The sequence below is a fragment of the Thalassophryne amazonica genome, chromosome 2 (genome assembly GCF_902500255.1).
Source record: "Thalassophryne amazonica chromosome 2, fThaAma1.1, whole genome shotgun sequence".
NCBI classification, from domain to species: domain Eukaryota; kingdom Metazoa; phylum Chordata; class Actinopteri; order Batrachoidiformes; family Batrachoididae; genus Thalassophryne; species Thalassophryne amazonica.
The window spans coordinates 134,927,658-134,945,999 of NC_047104.1; the positions used below are offsets into that span (position 1 = coordinate 134,927,658).

At 46.3% G+C, this 18,342-nt stretch overlaps 1 protein-coding gene across 3 annotated transcripts in view; it reads right to left on the reverse strand.

Moving 5' to 3' along the window:
* Positions 1–18,342, reverse strand: part of map1aa (microtubule-associated protein 1Aa) — a 139,743-nt gene that overhangs the window by 57,258 nt on the left and 64,143 nt on the right. The window contains exon 1 of one of the 3 annotated variants that reach the window (XM_034194129.1): positions 1,805–1,824. The exons of the other annotated variants lie outside the window; for them this stretch is intronic. The gene's annotated coding sequence lies outside the window, so the exon portion shown is untranslated. Of the gene's footprint in view, positions 1–1,804; positions 1,825–18,342 lie in introns of those variants that run through there. 3 annotated transcript variants of the gene reach the window in all.

An 18,342-nucleotide genomic window follows, 5' to 3' on the forward strand; every position in this document is an offset into this window, starting at 1 on the left:
GTATATGTGGTGTCCCTCACACCTTATGGTATTGAGCTGTTATGTTAGTCGTTTAATCAGCTTCCACTGCAGTTTGAGTATGTGAACAGGGTGTTCCATGCCTGCAGGGTGGGAAGCTGATTAGTAATTAAGCCAGGAAGTGTTTGCTGTTTATGTACACCTTTGAGCGGTCTCTCTGTGTGTGGAGTGTGGACTCACATGATGGTTTCTTCTTTCACAGACTCAGTTTGTCGCGGCCACCTGGGGGGTGTCGGCGGGGTCCTTGGGTCCGAACTGTTTCTGGCTCCGGACCGTTAGTGCTGCTGGGAGCACACCGGCATTCCACCACGCCAGACCGCGCACTCATTTGTTGTATTTTTCCACATCACTGTTATGTAATTAAATTTAGTTATCCTTTGTACCGTGCTCTGCTTATTTCATACTGGGTCCTTCAAACGCTGGTCGGTTCTCCGGGTTGCGTCCAACACATAACAACTAGACTTACTTGATTTTCAGCATTCTCCACTTTCAGCATGGCACATTTGTCAACAAACATACATGTAAGGACAGGAGAAAGGAAAGGGCGGGAGAAACGCATATATAACCTTTGCGCTGATTGGTCATAAGCTTTGTAATAACCAATGAAAACATGCGTAAGTAATAGCTTCGACTGCGCTTCGATACCGTCTCGGGTTTTGTGATTTGTTGGAGGGAAAACTACTGAATATTGGAAGTTGAAAGACTACACAGTTACCTCCCTTACACTACATGCTCATTGTGCACCTACTTCATACTGGTCACTGATCAGCACAGCGTTAGTTCCGCGTACGGCTGACTGACGGACTGATGCGATAACAAAGACCACTCAGTGTTCTGAACAGACGACAATTTTATTAAACAAAGGTACTCCTGGCATTAATTTTTTTTTTGCATTCCCCCCCCCAAAAATTTTCTCAACGGATTTGGACGTTTCACAAAATCGACCCCCGGGACTGTCAAATCCGCGGAAATCCGCGGAAATCTCATCCCTGTATATTTGTTTTATGTTTTGTATGTGATGGTCTGTCTATTTGGACGTTGGAGTCTGCAATAAAGATTGACTTCTGTCTATAAAAATTTAAAAAATGATGCCCTTTAAATCCATAATGAAAACTACTCTGTATACCACGACATAAATTAAATGAAATTTAAAAAAGCCAAAAATAAGTACCTGCAGCCTTGCCTGTAACAAGTAAATCACAACTCCCATGCTTTATTGATTGTGTGTCAAGCAAAAATCCCATCAGTCTACTGTTCATCAAATCTGTATATTTGCTGGGGTTTCTGGATTTTTTTTTCCCTAAATCTCTTTTTGTTTTGGACTTTCGGTCAGAGATACAGCTGACGTCACATGGGGGCTCTAGGAAATGATCACTAATCAATTTTTCACAGGCATTAATGGATTTATGGATTGCGAAATAAATCAGCAATGAAAATAAAAAAAAATATATGAACGTATAAGCAAAAAAAAAAAAAAACATACTCTTACAGTAAAGTGCACGAGGTGACTCGCTTCTACTAGGTGAAAAAAAAAACTTTAATTTTTATACTAACAGGGCATGCTGACTTGGGTGAGATTTGATCACACACGGCTCCAGAAGACAGATGCTGTCAGCAGCAAACTGAATTCCTTCAGTCAGACACGACGTGACGTACTGGTTATAAAACAAGCAGCAGAAGCTAACAGACAGCACCGCCGAGCGAATCGTCCCACGCCCCGGTTTAAACCTCCGCCACACCCCGCCTGTCCGCGCTGAAAAAAACGGGATATAAAACACAGTCTTACCGTCTTCCGGTGCTGTGGGTCGGGATCGAGCAGTGCGTGTTGTGGATGGAGGAGAGTTGAAGGATGCTGTTGGATGAGGATGGAGCGTCGGCCCGCGCGCTCACTCCTACACTCTGCTCATGGTGCCTTCACGAACAGCTCGGACACTACCGTTTCCCCACGCTGCGTTACCATGCTCAATGAAAATATGATAGTATACAAATGATGTTTATGAGTGCAATGGTATGAATATTTCATTGAAAGATGAAATGTTGCATTGGCCCACATTTTGTCATGTATCATTATGAATTTTTTACTGAAGATTCATATCCTGATAGGCAAGCGGTTATTCAATTTTCAAGGTCAAAGGGCAAAGTCAGGAAAAATCCCTATCTTTGACACTGAATGCATTTTCAAAAAATCAAAACTGTCAAAAAAGATCAAATTTCTATCCTTTATCGACTGACAAAGTTTGATCTAGTGTAGTTTGTACTGTATATCGTTTTCTTTGTATATTTTGTATGCTGCTGTGTGGCTTTGAGCAGTAGAGTTTTCATTATTATTCCAAAGAGAAGTATATTTTCTGTAGTGGTGAGGGGAACTTTTCAGACAGCTGTGACTCAGGCAGCAGCTGCTGGGTGGGACGCTGACAAAAATAGACTTAAAGCTCTGCCAAACCCAACACACTATAAACTATGAATGACAACATTTGAATAACAGTGAGGGGGGAGGTTAATACTAATTGAGATCGCTGTGTGTAAGGCCTGTGTTTACCCACAGATTAAGACAGATGGAGTCTTTGCTTTATTCCTTCGATGTAGCCTCTCGTTTTTTGGGATCACAGAAATTTGCCTTTGATACAGAAATAGCTCACTGTGGTACAAAATAAGGAATATGCAAAATTGAACGTGTTTATTTTGAAATAGTCAAAAGGGAAATCTTAGCCCTAAAGGTCCTCTTCTGATCTGGATACAGAAAATAGCTTCTTCTTCTTTTTTATATTTAAACAGTCAAACTCAAAGCTTTGTTCCACTCTCAGATTTGTCAGAAATGCATGGAAGCACATGCAGGTTCATGTCAGTTTATCAGGATTGAAATTGCTTTAACATTCTTTTTCCATTTCCAATATTTTCCATTTAAATCATAGCAAAGAACAGAACAGAATTCAGCTCTACAATAAGAACACCAACAACCTACCTACTTGCAGTAGTATGTAATGTGTAGACTGATGTATTTTCCTGTTGGAGAGGTCTGTACACATCCTCCAGTCGGATGTCAGACCAGCAGGAATGTGGCTGATTGTCTACTTTCTGTGAACGTTCTTGGGATCCATGTTACTTAGAACGTGTTTCATGGATGATGAGGGATATTTTCATTGGAGTTGTAACATCAATGTTCAATTTGACCACTTTGACCACATTTTCTGGAAAGTTGGACTTGTGTTCTGAATGGCTGTCATCTTTCAAATCATCCCTAAATGGTTTAAGTTCTCCACTGCTACCAGGGGTGATGCACGGCTGCTGGAGTTGGTGGGTGAGCTAAGACGGTACTTCTCTGGGTCCCAGTGCACTGCAAGGTGTATTTGAAAATGATCAAACCCTGCCTTTGGAGTGACTCATGGGAAAGTTTCAGTGATAACAGAGAAAGATCTGTTGACTACAGGGACAGACTGAAAGCTGGCATCCTTTCCGCGACACAAAAGACTGGTAGGCCGGTTATGAGCTTGGGCAGTGTCTGGAGTGGTATCTCCCCAGCTTGTCCATGTTTGCTTCCCAGTGGCCCTGTTGAATAATTTCAGTTCAATTTATTTTCATTTATATAGCACCAAATCACAACAAAGTTGCCTCAAGGCACTTCACACAAGTAAGGGCTAACCTTACCAACCCCTAGAGCAAGCACACAGGCAACAGTGGTAAGGAAAAACTCCCTCTGATGATTTGAGGAAGAAACCTCAAGCAGACCAGACTCAAGGGGGCGACCCTCTGTTTGGCCCATGCTACCGACACAATAGGCAATACAACAAATTATACAGGAAATTTGGGGAGATTTTGGGAGTCCATGCCAGTGCACAGGACGGAAGGTCTGCAGAAGAAGACACCCACTCCCATCTCTGGATGGAGCCACACCTCTGGCTGGATGGCTTTGAATACAGGAGCATCCATGAGTGTAATCTGGCCTGCAGTGGGGAATGTCCTGTGCCTGTGTTCTGATGAAGTATCCTACTTTGTCAACACATCCTACCGTACGCTGACTTTATAGACGCATCTGTCAAATGGCTTACAGTAGTAAATTTGGTCATTTAGCCAGTATCTGCTTTTTCAAATGACTTAAAACTGGCAAAACTGCAAGATTAATGTACGTGGGCTGTCCGTAAAGTATCGGTCCTTTTTATTTTTTTTAAAAACTATATGGATTTCATTCATATGTTTTTACGTCAGGTAAGTTTGAACCCTCGTGCGCATGCGAGTTTTTCCACGCCTGTCGGTGACGTCATTCGCCTGTGAGCACTCCTTGGGAAGGAGTCTGTCGCTTTAAGGACCCCTTTAAGGACGCTTGGCGCACCGCGCTCGGAGCTGCGACAATGCGGCACAAAACACCGTATAATTTCTAAACGGATAGCTCTGTGGATACGAGACGTCGTGTGCTCTTTCACCGGTAATCACAAGAGCTGGACATCAGCCATTTTCTGGCAGATTTCACTTTTAACCAGAGATTTTGTCATGGAACGCCGCGCGGAGGCTTCGCGCGTCACGACCGATTCACTTGATGAGCGAGACAAAGAACACCTCCGTTTCGGCGTGTCAGTGGACAAGTTTGGACATGTCTAGCTCTCCACAATTTCTCTGATACTTACTGGACTGGTAAGCATTGAAAGCCGAGATAGGCATGTCCCAGTGAAATTCCGACGAGGGGGCGGGACCACTCCTTCCCAAGGCGTGCTCACAGGCAAATGACATCACCAACAGGCGTGGAAAAACTCACGCATGCGCACAAGGGTTCAAACTTGCCTGACATAAAAACATATGAATGAAATCTATATAGTTTTTTTTAAAAAATAAAAAGGACCGATACTTTACGGACAGCCCACGTAAACAGAACTTTACTGGCGACCGACACCAAGTGCACAGGGTCCACAAATCTAACACGATGCTAACACAAGTATGCTAATACAGAGAATATCAATCAAAAAACAATGCATGAACAAGTGAACTCCACAAAACTAACACTATGCTAACACAAGTATGCTAATACAGAGAATATCAATCAAAAAACAAGACATGAACAAGTGAACTCCACAAAGTTAACACCATGCTAACACAAGTATGCTAATACAGAGAATATCAATCAAAAACAAGGCACGAACAACAATCAATCAATCAATCAACTTTTTTTTTATATAGCGCCAAATCACAACAAACAGTTGCCCCAAGGCGCTTTACACTGTAAGGCAAGGCCATACAATAATTATGAAAAACCCCAACGGTCAAAACGACCCCCTGTGAGCAAGCACTTGGCTACAGTGGGAAGGAAAAACTCCCTTTTAACAGGAAGAAACCGCCAGCAGAACCAGGCTCAGGGAGGGGCAGTGAACTCAACGATTCAAAATTAAATATTAACTTTCATAAAGTGGAAAACAATTAATACTGAACACAGAAAAAATTAGTTTTTTCTGATGCATATGCGCTTTGGTAGGATGCTTCAATAGGTAGGATGAAATGTTAGGACACCGGCACCCAGTGGCGGGCACAGCTAACCAAAAAAGTTAGCTTCAATAACAGCTAATCAGCTAACTGAAAAATTATCTTTTATAAAGCTAAACCGACAAACCACCCAAAAATTTATCGGAAGCTACAGCTAACCTATAACTATCAGTAAACTACTAACACTCTGTTAATCTGCTACAAAACATTTAACAGGTAAGCGCTAAAATTTTTTGTAACAGATTTAAGGTTTTTAACTGTTAAAGCTTTATTTACTTCACCTGCAAAAACATGTTAGCAACCTAAAACTTATCTGACCATAATTTATCAGAAGATAATTGGTCCGATGATGGTTTTCAAAGTTATCTAAAAAGCTAATTCAATATTGAAAACATTAGCTTCGATAATTAGCGGTTAGCGTATTATCAGATCTGTGCCCACTACTGCTGGCACCCTTGTGGCATATCGGGGCCCCAGGAGTGGTGCAGAGCTGCTGGAGAATGTGGGTGAGCTGAGATGGTACTGTTCGATTATAATTCTCTAAGCCATGTTTAATAAAAGACATCGGCTGGAAAAAGGTCTCCAGACTGCACATGTTCATGGAAGCCTTGTCACATCTCACCCCTTAAGAGTCAAAAACTGCTCTGTATTCAGCATATTTGTCCCCTTCCTGCTGAGTGTAGTTAGCAACCACATTAGGTAGGTTACACATACTGAGCAATCTGCTATTATCAGCACTTTTGAATGTCAGGTTAAGGTGATTGTGTAGCATGTCCTCGATTCCACTCAAAATCTAATAATCAAACTTGCCACATAGTCCAAGCCAACTCATTCCCCTCCCAAGACATCTCCATAGAGGAAACTGACATGTGTCTCTAAGAGCCTTTTATGTCTGTGAAGGAAACATGCTTTCCTTGAACAGTAAGTCATTTTTTTTGTTTTGTTTTAATTGTATATGCATTTCTGTAATATGGGATGTACAATTCCAAATTGCATCTTTACAGATAAGATGATACACCTTCAGCCGCCACAGAGCAACAAAACATCAAAAGTCTCTTAAAATGTCTTCAAGCTTTTATGACCTTTATGATATTTGAACAATTCCTACTGAAAATATAGACAAACTAAAGTGTTATTACATTTGAAAGGCTGATAACTGACAGAAAACTTTTTGGTTTCAAGTTCAGGAATTCTCGGGTTCAACAGTGATCATAATAACAAACGCAGTCTGCACTAACCCACGGTGCCCCGGGCAAACATTACTAAGCTTACCGTTGACAAGTGACGTGTTTCTGAAGAAAACGGCTTCTACGAAGTATAGTTCAATGATTTTGACTTCTGACCTTTTAATCCCAAAATCAATAGGGTTCTTGGGGGTCACTATGCGTAATGGATAGTGGCATTTGGTGGCAATTGGGCCACAACTGAACTAACCTTGCTCACAAGTGAACTGTTGCAAGGCTGACTGACTGAATTATACTAGGGGAGCTACGACCACTACCTTTGCACCCCCCCGCCTCCCCAGGACTAAACCAAACTAACTTTTTTAGGTTCCTTGGATGACCCCAAAACACAATCAGGATGTTCCCAAAAATAAAAACTGGCCTCAAGCCAGTTATCCAAGATGGCTGCCAAAATAGGGTTTTCACTAAAACACCTTTAAACAACATATAAACAACTTAAATATCACAGAGATTCAATAAGGGTCTATTGGTGGCCATTTTGGACGCCATTTTGAATCTTAAACCCATGAATGAATTTAGTTTAGGCACAAATGAGTTTGCTGTGACCTGCAGTGTTCTTCCCATTGAATCTCTGTGATATTTAAGTTATTTATATGTTGTTTAAAGGTGTTTTACTGAAAAACCCTATTTTGGCCGCCATCTTGGATAACTGGTTTGAGGCCAGTTTTTATTTTTGGGAACATCTTGATTGTGTTTTGGGGTCATTTAAGGAACCTAAAAACGTTGGTTTGGTTTAGTCCTGGCGGGGGTGCAAAGGTAGTGGTCGTAGCTCAACTTGTATGACTCCATGTACATCAGTGACCACGAGCCCACTGGCCGTGTTTGGGCAACTAGAGGATTTCATTTCAAGTTATAAGTTTTTCAAAATGGTTCCTCCAGGAACACAACAACCTAACTTCATGGAATAACATTTGTGATGTTGCTCAATATGCTAATTGTAACTTCAGAAAGAGTTAGAATTATTTAAGAAAATAAAAAGAGACATGGTATTTGGCAGAATTGTTAGTCCTGTTTGTGGACAAAATGGACATAGCTGCGCCGCTATGGCCGCGCCCTCCTCTCCAGACTGCCTTTCTCTGCTGTCAGTGTCTCAGCTATTCCAGCTCTCCTCTTCCCTCCTCCACTCCCTTACATCACTCTCAATCCTCTCACACAGGGACACACACACACACACACACACGTGCACACAGCAGCTGTCCAAGGTCACGCGGTTTTTCAGAATGAGTAGACTAATGTGTTTCTGAGAGGGCTACTAAGCCAGTAACCACTTAACTGTGCAATAATTTTTCACCACACTGCTTTAAAGTGTCTTCAAAATGACCACACAGAAATGAATATACAGTTTTAACCAAAAATCTACTGATCATTATCAGTTATTAATCACATCTGGACCAGCGGGATGAAACCCAAGATTGATAAATTATGAAGAGTTAAGGTTACACTGTTGACTGTGGAAAAACATTGATCTGGTACACGTAAGGCTGGTGACTGCCGATTTTTGGCCCTGATTTCCATCCCTTTTTCAAAATTTAGGTAATCGGGCCCGATGTTTTAAAATAGGTACAGTTCTGTTGGGAAGGTGTCGTAGCATGGACCCATAACAGGGGGCGCAAATGAACGGACAATGAATAAGCCAAAAACGGTAACAATTTAATGTTGCGATAATACACAACGAAACGTACTGTAATCTGCACAGTCAATTTAACACCAGGTGACGTGTGGGCAGGCTCGAAGATAGAAGACCCCCGACGAGAGAGAAGCTGCGTCCCACACGGCTTCCACCACCAACGGTCTGAAGAACACCGGAGCCGCCAAGTCCCGAGTCCCCAGGTGGCCTCTGTCTTCGGCTGTCGACCCTGGTACTGCTGGCAGAAAGCAGAAATATGATGAGTGAGTGTGAATCCGCACACTCAGTAAATCCACAGTTAATGAGGGAGGAAGCGCCTCCACCTCCAAGCACACACTCGTGCAGCTCCTGTTTGAGCACTTATCTGGGTGGGAGGTGTTGCGAAGCCGTCGCTGAACACCTCAAATGCCACCTCCACAGACGAGTCTCACCGACAGGAAAACGGCTGCAAAGAAGAGTTTAGACAGATATACAGTCTTAAGTTCACAGAGAAATTACCTTGGTAATGGTAGTCGATTTCTCGGCGGGGAGGTGGAGTTGCAGTCCGGCTTTTATGGTGGTGATGATGAACGAGTGACAGCTGGTGCAGAGGATGAGTGACAGCTGTCACTTCTTCTGGGTCTGGCGCCCTCTCGTGCTTGGAGCCCGCACTCCAAGCAGGGCGCCCTCTGGTGGTGGTGGGCCAGCAGTACCTCCTCTTCAGCGGCCCACACAACAGGACCCCCCCCTCAACGGGTGCCTCCTGGCGTCCGACCAGGCTTGTCCGGATGTCTTGCGTAGAACTCGGCCAGGAGGGCCGGGTCCAGGATGAAGCTCCTCTTCACCCAGGAGCGTTCTTCAGGTCCATACCCCTCCCAGTCCACCAGATATTGGAAACCCCGGCCCTTACGACGGATGTCCAGGAGTCTGCGGACTGTCCAGGCAGGCTCCCCGTCAATGAGCCGGGCAGGAGGCGGCGTAGGTCCCGGAGTACAGAGGGGCGAGGTGTGGTGTGGTTTGAGACGGGAAACATGAAAGTCAGGGTGAATCCGCAGTGAAGCCGGGAGTTGAAGCTTCACTGCGGCCGGGTTGATGATCTTGAGGATCTTAAAGGGTCCAATGAATCTGTCTTTCAACTTTTGGGAGTCGACACACAAAGGGATGTCCTTGGTCGAGAGCCACACCTCCTGCCCGGGCTGGTATGTGGGGGCCGGGGAACGCCGGCGGTCCGCATGGGCCTTGGCCCTCGTCCGGGCCTTTAACAGGGCAGAGCGGGCGGCCCGCCACACCCGGCGGCACCTCCTGAGGTGGGCCTGGACCGAGGGCACACCGACCTCTCCCTCCACCAGTGGGAACAATGGGGGCTGGTACCCCAAACATGCCTCAAAAGGGGAGAGGCCGGTAGCAGACGAAACTTGGCTGTTGTGGGCATACTCGATCCAGGCCAGATGGTGACTCCAGGCCGCCGGATGCGCGGAGGTGACACACCGAAGGGCCTGCTCCAACTCCTGGTTGGCCCGCTCTGCCTGGCTGTTGGTCTGGGGGTGGTACCCGGATGAGAGACTCACGGTGGCCCCCAGCTCCTTGCAGAAACTCTTCCACACCTGTGAAGAGAACTGGGGACCATGATCTGATACAACGTCCGATGGTATCCCATGCAGCCGCATGACGTGGTGGACCAGGAGGTCTGCCGTCTCCTGGGCCATCGGGAGCTTCGGGAGGGCCACGAAGTGGGCCGCCTTGGAGAACCGGTCCACTATCGTGAGAATCACGGTGTTGCCCTGGGACGGCGGGAGGCCCGTGATGAAATCCAGGCCGATGTGAGACCAGGGGCGATGAGGCACTGGCAGGGGTTGGAGGAGGCCCGTCATCCTCCGATGGTCTGCCTTGCCCCTGGCACAGATGGTACAGGCCTGGACGTAGTCCCGGACGTCGGTTTCCAGGGACGCCCACCAGAAGCGCTGCTGGACTACTGCCACGGTCCTACGCACTCCGGGATGACAGGACAGCTTGGACCCGTGACAGAAGTCCAATACGGCAGCTCTTGCCTCTGGTGGGACGTACAGTCGGTTCTTGGGGCCAGTCCCCGGGTCCGGGCTCCTTGTCAGGGCCTCCCGGACGGTCTTCTCCACGTCCCAGGTGAGGGTGGCCACGACAGTGGACTCGGGGATGATGGTCTCGGTGGGGTTCGACAGCCCCGCTTTGGCTTCTTCTTCGTGCACCCGGGACAATGCATCTGGTTTTTGGTTCTTGGTCCCGGGGCGATACGTGATCTGGAAGTCAAAGCGCCCGAAGAACAGAGACCAGCGGGCTTGCCTGGGGTTCAGCCGCTTGGCGGTCCGGATGTACTCCAGGTTCCGATGGTCCGTGAAAACCGCGAAGGGCAACGATGCCCCCTCCAGCAGGTGTCTCCACTCTTCAAGAGCCTCCTTCACCACAAGAAGTTCCCGATTGCCGACGTCATAGTTCCGTTCAGCGGGGGTCAACCTCCGGGAATAAAAGGCACAAGGATGGAGAACTTTATCAGCCTCCACGCTCTGGGACAGCGCGGCTCCTATCCCTGAGTCAGAGGCGTCCACTTCTACTATGTACTGGCGATCAGGATCAGGCTGCACCAGAACTGGTGCAGTCGAGAACCGGCGTTTCAACTCCTGGAACGCGGCTTCGCACCGATCCGACCAGGCGAAGGGGACCTTGGTGGAGGTCAGGGCAGTCAGGGGGCTAACTACCTGACTGTAACCTTTAATGAACCTCCTGTAGAAATTTGCAAAGCCTAGGAACTGCTGTAGTTTCCTGCGGCTTGTCGGTTGGGGCCAATCTCTCACCGCCGCAACCTTAGCCGGATCAGGGGCGACGGAGTTGGAGGAGATGATGAACCCCAGGAAGGACAAAGAAGTGCGGTGGAACTCGCACTTCTCGCCCTTCACAAACAGCCGGTTCTCCAACAACCGCTGTAGGACCTGACGTACATGCTGGACATGGGTCTCAGGGTCCAGGGAAAAGATGAGTATATCGTCCAGATATACGAAGACGAACCGATGCAGGAAGTCCCGCAAGACGTCATTTACCAAAGCTTGGAACGTCGCAGGGGCGTTAGTGAGGCCGAACGGCATGACCAGGTACTCAAAATGACCCAACAGGGTGTTGAATGCTGTCTTCCATTCGTCTCCCTTCCGGATCCGAACCAGGTGGTACGCGTTTCTAAGATCCAATTTAGTGAAAATTTGGGCTCCATGCAGGGGCGTGAACACTGAATCCAACAGAGGTAACGGGTATCGGTTGCGAACCGTGATCTCGTTCAGCCCTCTGTAATCAATGCATGGACGGAGTCCGCCGTCTTTTTTACCCACAAAAAAGAAACCAGCACCCATCGGGGAGGTGGAGTTCCGGATCAGCCCGGCAGCTAAGGAGTCCCGGATGTAGGTCTCCATTGATTCGCGTTCCGGACGTGAGAGGTTGTACAACCTACTGGACGGGTACTCAGCGCCCGGGACCAAATCGATGGCACAATCATACGGTCGGTGCGGGGGAAGAGTGAGCGCCAGATCTTTGCTGAAAACGTCAGCAAGATCATGGTACTCCTTTGGCACCGCCGATAGATTGGGGGGGACTTTGACCTCCTCATTAGCCGTAGTGCCGGGAGGGACCGAGGATCCTAAACACTCCCGGTGGCAGGTTTCGCTCCACTGCGTGACTACCCCGGATGGCCAATCTATCCGGGGATTGTGCTTCACCATCCATGGAAAGCCCAAAATCACTCGGGAGGTAGAAGGTGTTACATGGAACACTATCTCCTCCCTGTGATTTCCAGATACAACCAAGGTCACTGGCTGTGTCTGATGTGTGATTAATGGAAGCAGGGTGCCATCTAGTGCTCGCACCCGCAATGGTGTCGGCAGAGCCACCAGAGGGAGCCCTACTTCCTTTACCCATCTGCTGTCCAGCAGATTCCCTTCAGACCCCGTGTCCACCAGTGCTGGGGCGTGAAGGGTTAAATCCCCACAAAGGATTGTTACTGGGATTCGTGCAGATTTGCGGGGTTTTCCCGCGTGCGTGTTATGGCCCACCCTTAGCCCAGTTTCTAAGGATGGGCATTGTAGTTTGACCGTTTGGGGGCAGTCCCTCTGCATGTGCTCGCAAGAGCCGCAGACAAAACACTCCCCGCGGGCCAGCCTCCTTTGTCTGATATTTGATCTTAATTTGGCCCTGCTCGTGTCCCTGCCTCCTCAGCAGGGGGAGCTGTAGCCACACGGAGCTCTCTGGCAGTGAAGCGTGGGGACGACGTCACCTTGTCGGAACCGGAAGGGGGAGGGACGGCTCGTGCCCGGTCACGCCCCCCGGCCTGCTCCCGACGATGCTCGTTTAAACGGTTGTCTAAGCGTATATCTAAATCAACAAGCCCGTCAAAATCCCACGGTTCCTCCTTAGCCAGTAGGTGCTCCTTAAGGACCGGGGACAGTCCATTTACAAAGGCGGCGCGGAGCGCAACGTTATTCCAGCTGGACCTCGCTGCCGCGATGCGGAAGTCGACTGCATACTCGGCTGCGCTACGGCGCCCCTATCTCATCGACAGCAGCACGTTCGAAGCGGTCCCGCCTCTGTTGGGATGATCAGACACTTGTTTGAACTCCCGTACAAACCCAGCATAAGACGTTAGGAGCCGTGAATTCTGCTCCCAAAGCGCCGTAGCCCATGCGCGTGCCTCTCCTCAAAGCAAATTAATAACATAAGCCACCCGGCTAGCATCTGATGCGTACATGACAGGGCGCTGTGAAAAGACGAGCGAACACTGCATGAGGAAGTCTGCGCACGTCTCGACACAGCCCCCGTACGGTTCCGGAGGGCTTATGTATGCTTCAGGGGACGGTGGGGGGGCTCATTGAACGACCAGTGGAACGTCTGATACAGGCCCAGGACCAGCCAGAGGAGTGGCTGCAGCAGCGCCCTGATCGCGCGCTTCCACCCTGGCGGTGAGAGCCTCCACCCTCCGATTAAGGAGGACACTCTGCTCGGTCACTAAATCTAACCGAGCCGTGAAGGCGGTTAGAGATATGCTGCAGCTCACTCAACACGCCTCCCGCTGACGCCTGCGCTCCTGGCTCTTCCATTGGCCGTTCAAGCTCGGGTTGACGCCCCTCGGAATCCATGACGATGGCAGAGAAATCCTGTTGGGAAGGTGTCGTAGCACGGACCCACAACAGGGGGCGCAAATGAACGGACAATGAATAAGCCAAAAACGGTAACAATTTAATGTTGCGATAATACACAACGAAACGTACTGTAATCTGCACAGTCAATTTAACACCAGGTGACGTGTGGGCAGGCTCGAAGATAGAAGACCCCCGACGAGAGAGAAGCTGCGTCCCACACGGCTTCCACCACCAACGGTCTGAAGAACACCGGAGCCGCCAAGTCCCGAGTCCCCAGGTGGCCTCTGTCTTCGGCTGTCGACCCTGGTACTGCTGGCAGAAAGCAGAAATATGATGAGTGAGTGTGAATCCGCACACTCAGTAAATCCACAGTTAATGAGGGAGGAAGCGCCTCCACCTCCAAGCACACACTCGTGCAGCTCCTGTTTGAGCACTTATCTGGGTGGGAGGTGTTGCGAAACCGTCGCTGAACACCTCAAACGCCACCTCCACAGACGAGTCTCACCGACAGGAAAACGGCTGCAAAGAAGAGTTTAGACAGATATACAGTCTTAAGTTCACAGAGAAATTACCTTGGTAATGGTAGTCGATTTCTCGGCGGGGAGGTGGAGTTGCAGTCCGGCTTTTATGGTGGTGATGATGAACGAGTGACAGCTGGTGCAGAGGATGAGTGACAGCTGTCACTTCTTCTGGGTCTGGCGCCCTCTCGTGCTTGGAGCCCGCACTCCAAGCAGGGCGCCCTCTGGTGGTGGTGGGCCAGCAGTACCTCCTCTTCAGCGGCCCACACAACACAGTTCGTGTTACCTACTATTTTATATCTGTCTACATACAGTATCAGGGGTCGAATTAGTACGTGCATGTGCTAGTTTGTGCACGTATTATTCGAGCGGTGCACATAATTTTATACTGCACTAACAGTGGTGCAAGTAACTTTATCCACATTTTATCAACTATAAGCACCAGTAGAATGAACCAATAAAGGAATAAATAAGGAAAAAAATATTTCCAGTGTGCTGTCTTCGTCTTCCCTTCGTTTTATAACTCTCACACACGGAGCGAGTTACTGTGCTCTGTTTGTTGTGGAAAGCTGACAAACGTCGCCAGCGGCACCGTCCCTGGGTTCACAACATCCTCATGAGACGTTCCCAATTCGGGGAGTTTCATTATTTGCTGCAGGAGCTGCAGGAAATAACTGGAGCTGCAGGAGCTCCAGTTTGAGAAGCTCCTGTCCCGTTTGCGCGCTCACATGTAAACAAAGAAAAGAAAAAAACTGGCTGCTGCTGCGGTTCCTCGCTCTCTCTCCCCTCAAACTCTGTCATTGTTGTGTTATAAACCAGTCACTATTTGTTTTATTATACATCTGCGTAGTTAATAAAATTATCTTCACAGACGATTAGTTCCCGCGCATGTAAAAAAAAAACTGACTGCCGCTGCGGTTCCTCGCTCTCTCTCCCCTCAAACTCAATTGTGTTATAAACCAGTCACCATTTGTTTTATTATTTCCTCTGTGTAGTTAATAAATAAAATAATCTTCACAGATGATTTGTTCGCGCGCGCACGTGAAAAAAAAAAACTGTCTGCCGCTGCTGCTGCTCTCCCCTCACACTCTCCCCAGAGAGGAAGAGTCTGACACATCAGAGGAGGAGTTTTAAGGTTGATATAAGACTGACTTTTGGTTGTCCAAGTAACTTTTTTTGGTGCAAGTAATTTTTTGTTACTAGCACCAGTGCAAGTAGGTTAAAAAATGTATTTCAACCCCTGAGTATGAATGTATCTGAGTGGGTCTCGGCCTCAACTTTATCTAAAGTCTGGGTCTGTTAGTGAAGCTTAGGGCTAGTGGATGGCGATCACCTGAGTAGTTCTTCTGCTTTCCTGTTTCTTAATGCTGACGAATTATACCTTAAGTGTGTTTTTTCTCGCCGAGTGATTCTTTTTTCTTTTTCTCTGTCTGAAATCCACATGCTGGATTGGGTGATTTCTGTGGTGGACTCCGCTGTAGGAACAGATCCAATGAGTGGCTCACAGAGGGAGTTTTTCCTTACCACTGCTGCTCTGGGGGTTGGTAAGGTTCGACCTTACTTGTGTGAAGTGCCTTGAGGCTGCTTTGTTGTGATTTGGCACTATATAAGCTAAATAAATTGAAATTGAACTGTGTGTTGCCGAATACACCTGTGTGCATATTATTCCCATTACACGATCGTTTTTCATGTGCAAAATGCTACTTGCGCATTTTCACCCTCATTTTTTCAAAAAGCAAAAAAATGTCTCTTTTCTCAAAATTGTCTTCTGCTGAAGAAACAAATAGATAATTGTCCATAATTGTCTGGTTTCATACTTATCAAAATAGTTTTTTCGTATGTAGAAAAATATGACTCCCGCAAATATGTATAACATGCAACAGAATTCATAGTATGAAATTTAATTAATATGCACAATGCATACTGGATTGTTTTCTGAATGTTTTTTGCACTTTGAATCCAATTCAGTTTCATGTATTTCATTTATATAGTGCCCAATCACAACAAAGCTGCCTCAAGGTGCTTCACACAAGTAAGGTCGAACCTTACCAACCCCTACAGCAAACACACAGGCGACAGTGGTAAAGAAAAACACACTCTGATGATTTGAGAAAGAAACCTCAAGGGGTGACCCTCTTCTTGGGCCATGCTACGGACACAATTGACAATAGAAATATACAGGAAATTTTGGGAGTCCATGCTGGTGCACAGGACGGGAGGGCTGCAGAAGAAGACAGGAGGGACAGTCTGTTTGGGGGTCTGTGGTCTTGTATTGGTCTTGTATCGGACATTATTCATTATTCATATGCAATCTGGAAAAAAACAAAGCATATTGTTAACAGTCTATTTCATACCAAGTTAAACCATCATTTGAAGTCCTACCTGTCTAAAAATAAAATAATAAATTGCAAATTGCTAGATTCTCAGGATCAGAAAAATATTTGAACGAAACCAGACAATTATGGAGTACCTCTATTTGTTTCATAAAAAGTGGTAATATTTTCAAATACTTCAACATTTTAACATTGTTTTACACTAAGAATACTTTAAACTTTGTTGTGCTATTGTATCTGAACTACAACAATATTTGCAAAACCTGTAACCTTATATACCTCAGTAAAGAATTTTGGTGTCTTTGCCTTATGAAAAATGGTGAATATAGGGTATGTCTGTTTGTTATGTGAAAACAGGTAGTGCATCTCAAAATGTTCAATATTAACATTTGATTTCATTAATGGAACACTTAGGTTTCAGGAAAATATAGCTTCATAGAGTTGTGTGTGTGTGGGGGGGGGGGGTGCACGTATATCCATGTTTTCCCGTGGACTAAATGTGGAAAAACTGAAGCACTGTGAATACTTTCCAGATGCACTGTAATACCCAGTCCAGTTATTTTACATTGTTCCATGGTACTAGACAGGACTGTCCTCTTTCCCTTCCCCTTTTCGCTTTGATCACAGAACCTCTTTCAATTGCGTTAAGATCCTTCCCTTCATTTCACTTCACTTTCAATGCAGAAATATGCACTCAGTGATCTCCAGCGTCATCTTCTACGCCGTAGAAGTGCTGAGTCAGCACTTTTAAAAGTTCATAATGATATTACTCTGTTGGTGGATGCAGGGAATCCTGCTGTGCTGGTTCTGTTGGACCTCACAGCAGCCTTTGATACTGTGGATCACACAGTACTTGTTTCCCGGTTGGAACATTTTATTGGCATTCATGGTACTGCACTTAAGTGGTTTAGATAATATTTGGCTGAAAGGAGCTTTTCTGTCATGATTGGGGACCTTTCCTTATCAACTGCTCCTCTGTGCTGTGGAGTGCCGCAGGGATCTGTCCTTGGGCCGATTCTATTTTCTTTGTACATTCTGCCATTGGGGTCAATTATAACCCAGCACAACCTGTCCTTTCATTGTTATGCAGATGATCTGCAAATCTATCTGCCTGTGAGGACTAATGGGAGTGATGCTTTGTCATCATTATTTAATTGTATTCGTGATGTAAAGCAGTGGCTGTCCCAAAACTTCCTTTACCTGAATGATGGTAAAACTGAGATCATGGTGTTTGAGCGCTCTGGCATACCAAATGTGGTAACACCAAATTTTGGTGCTTTGGCTAACCATGTAAAACCAGCTGTCAAGAATTTGGGAGTGATATTTGACAGCTGTTTGAGGTTCAATCAACAGATAAATTCTGTTGTCAAAGCTAGTTTTTTCCAACTTCGCCTTTTGGCTAAAATAAAGCACAGTAGACGTGATCTTGAGACGGCCATTCATGCTTTCATCAGCTCCAGACTTGATTATTGTAATGCACTTTATTTGGGCATTAATCAGTCGTCTCTTGCATGTCTCCAGTTGGTGTAGAATGCTGCTGCTCGTCTTTTGACAAACACTTTTAGATGTGAGCATATTACGCCCGTCCTGTACTCACTCTACTGGCTTCCAGTTCGTTTTAGAATTGATTTTTAAATTTTAATGTTTGTTTTTAAAGCTATTTATGGCCTTGCACCTCCCTACTTGTCTGAAATTTTAACTTTGCGCACCTACAGTAGGACATTAAGGGCGTCTGGCCAGCTTTACTTAGATGTTCCAAGGTCAAGATATAAACGCTGGGGTGATCATGCTTTCGCGGTAGCTGGCCCCAGACTGTGGAATGAGCTACCTCTTGAGTTACGTACTATTCCTGACCTAGCACTTTTTAAATCTAAGTTAAAGACTTATTTATTTAAACTGGCTTTTAACACTTAGTGGGGAGGTGACATGTTCTGTTATTTTTATGTTCTTTTTTATGTGTTGTTTTAAAATGTTATTTTATATGTGTTTTATTTTTGTAAATTTGTG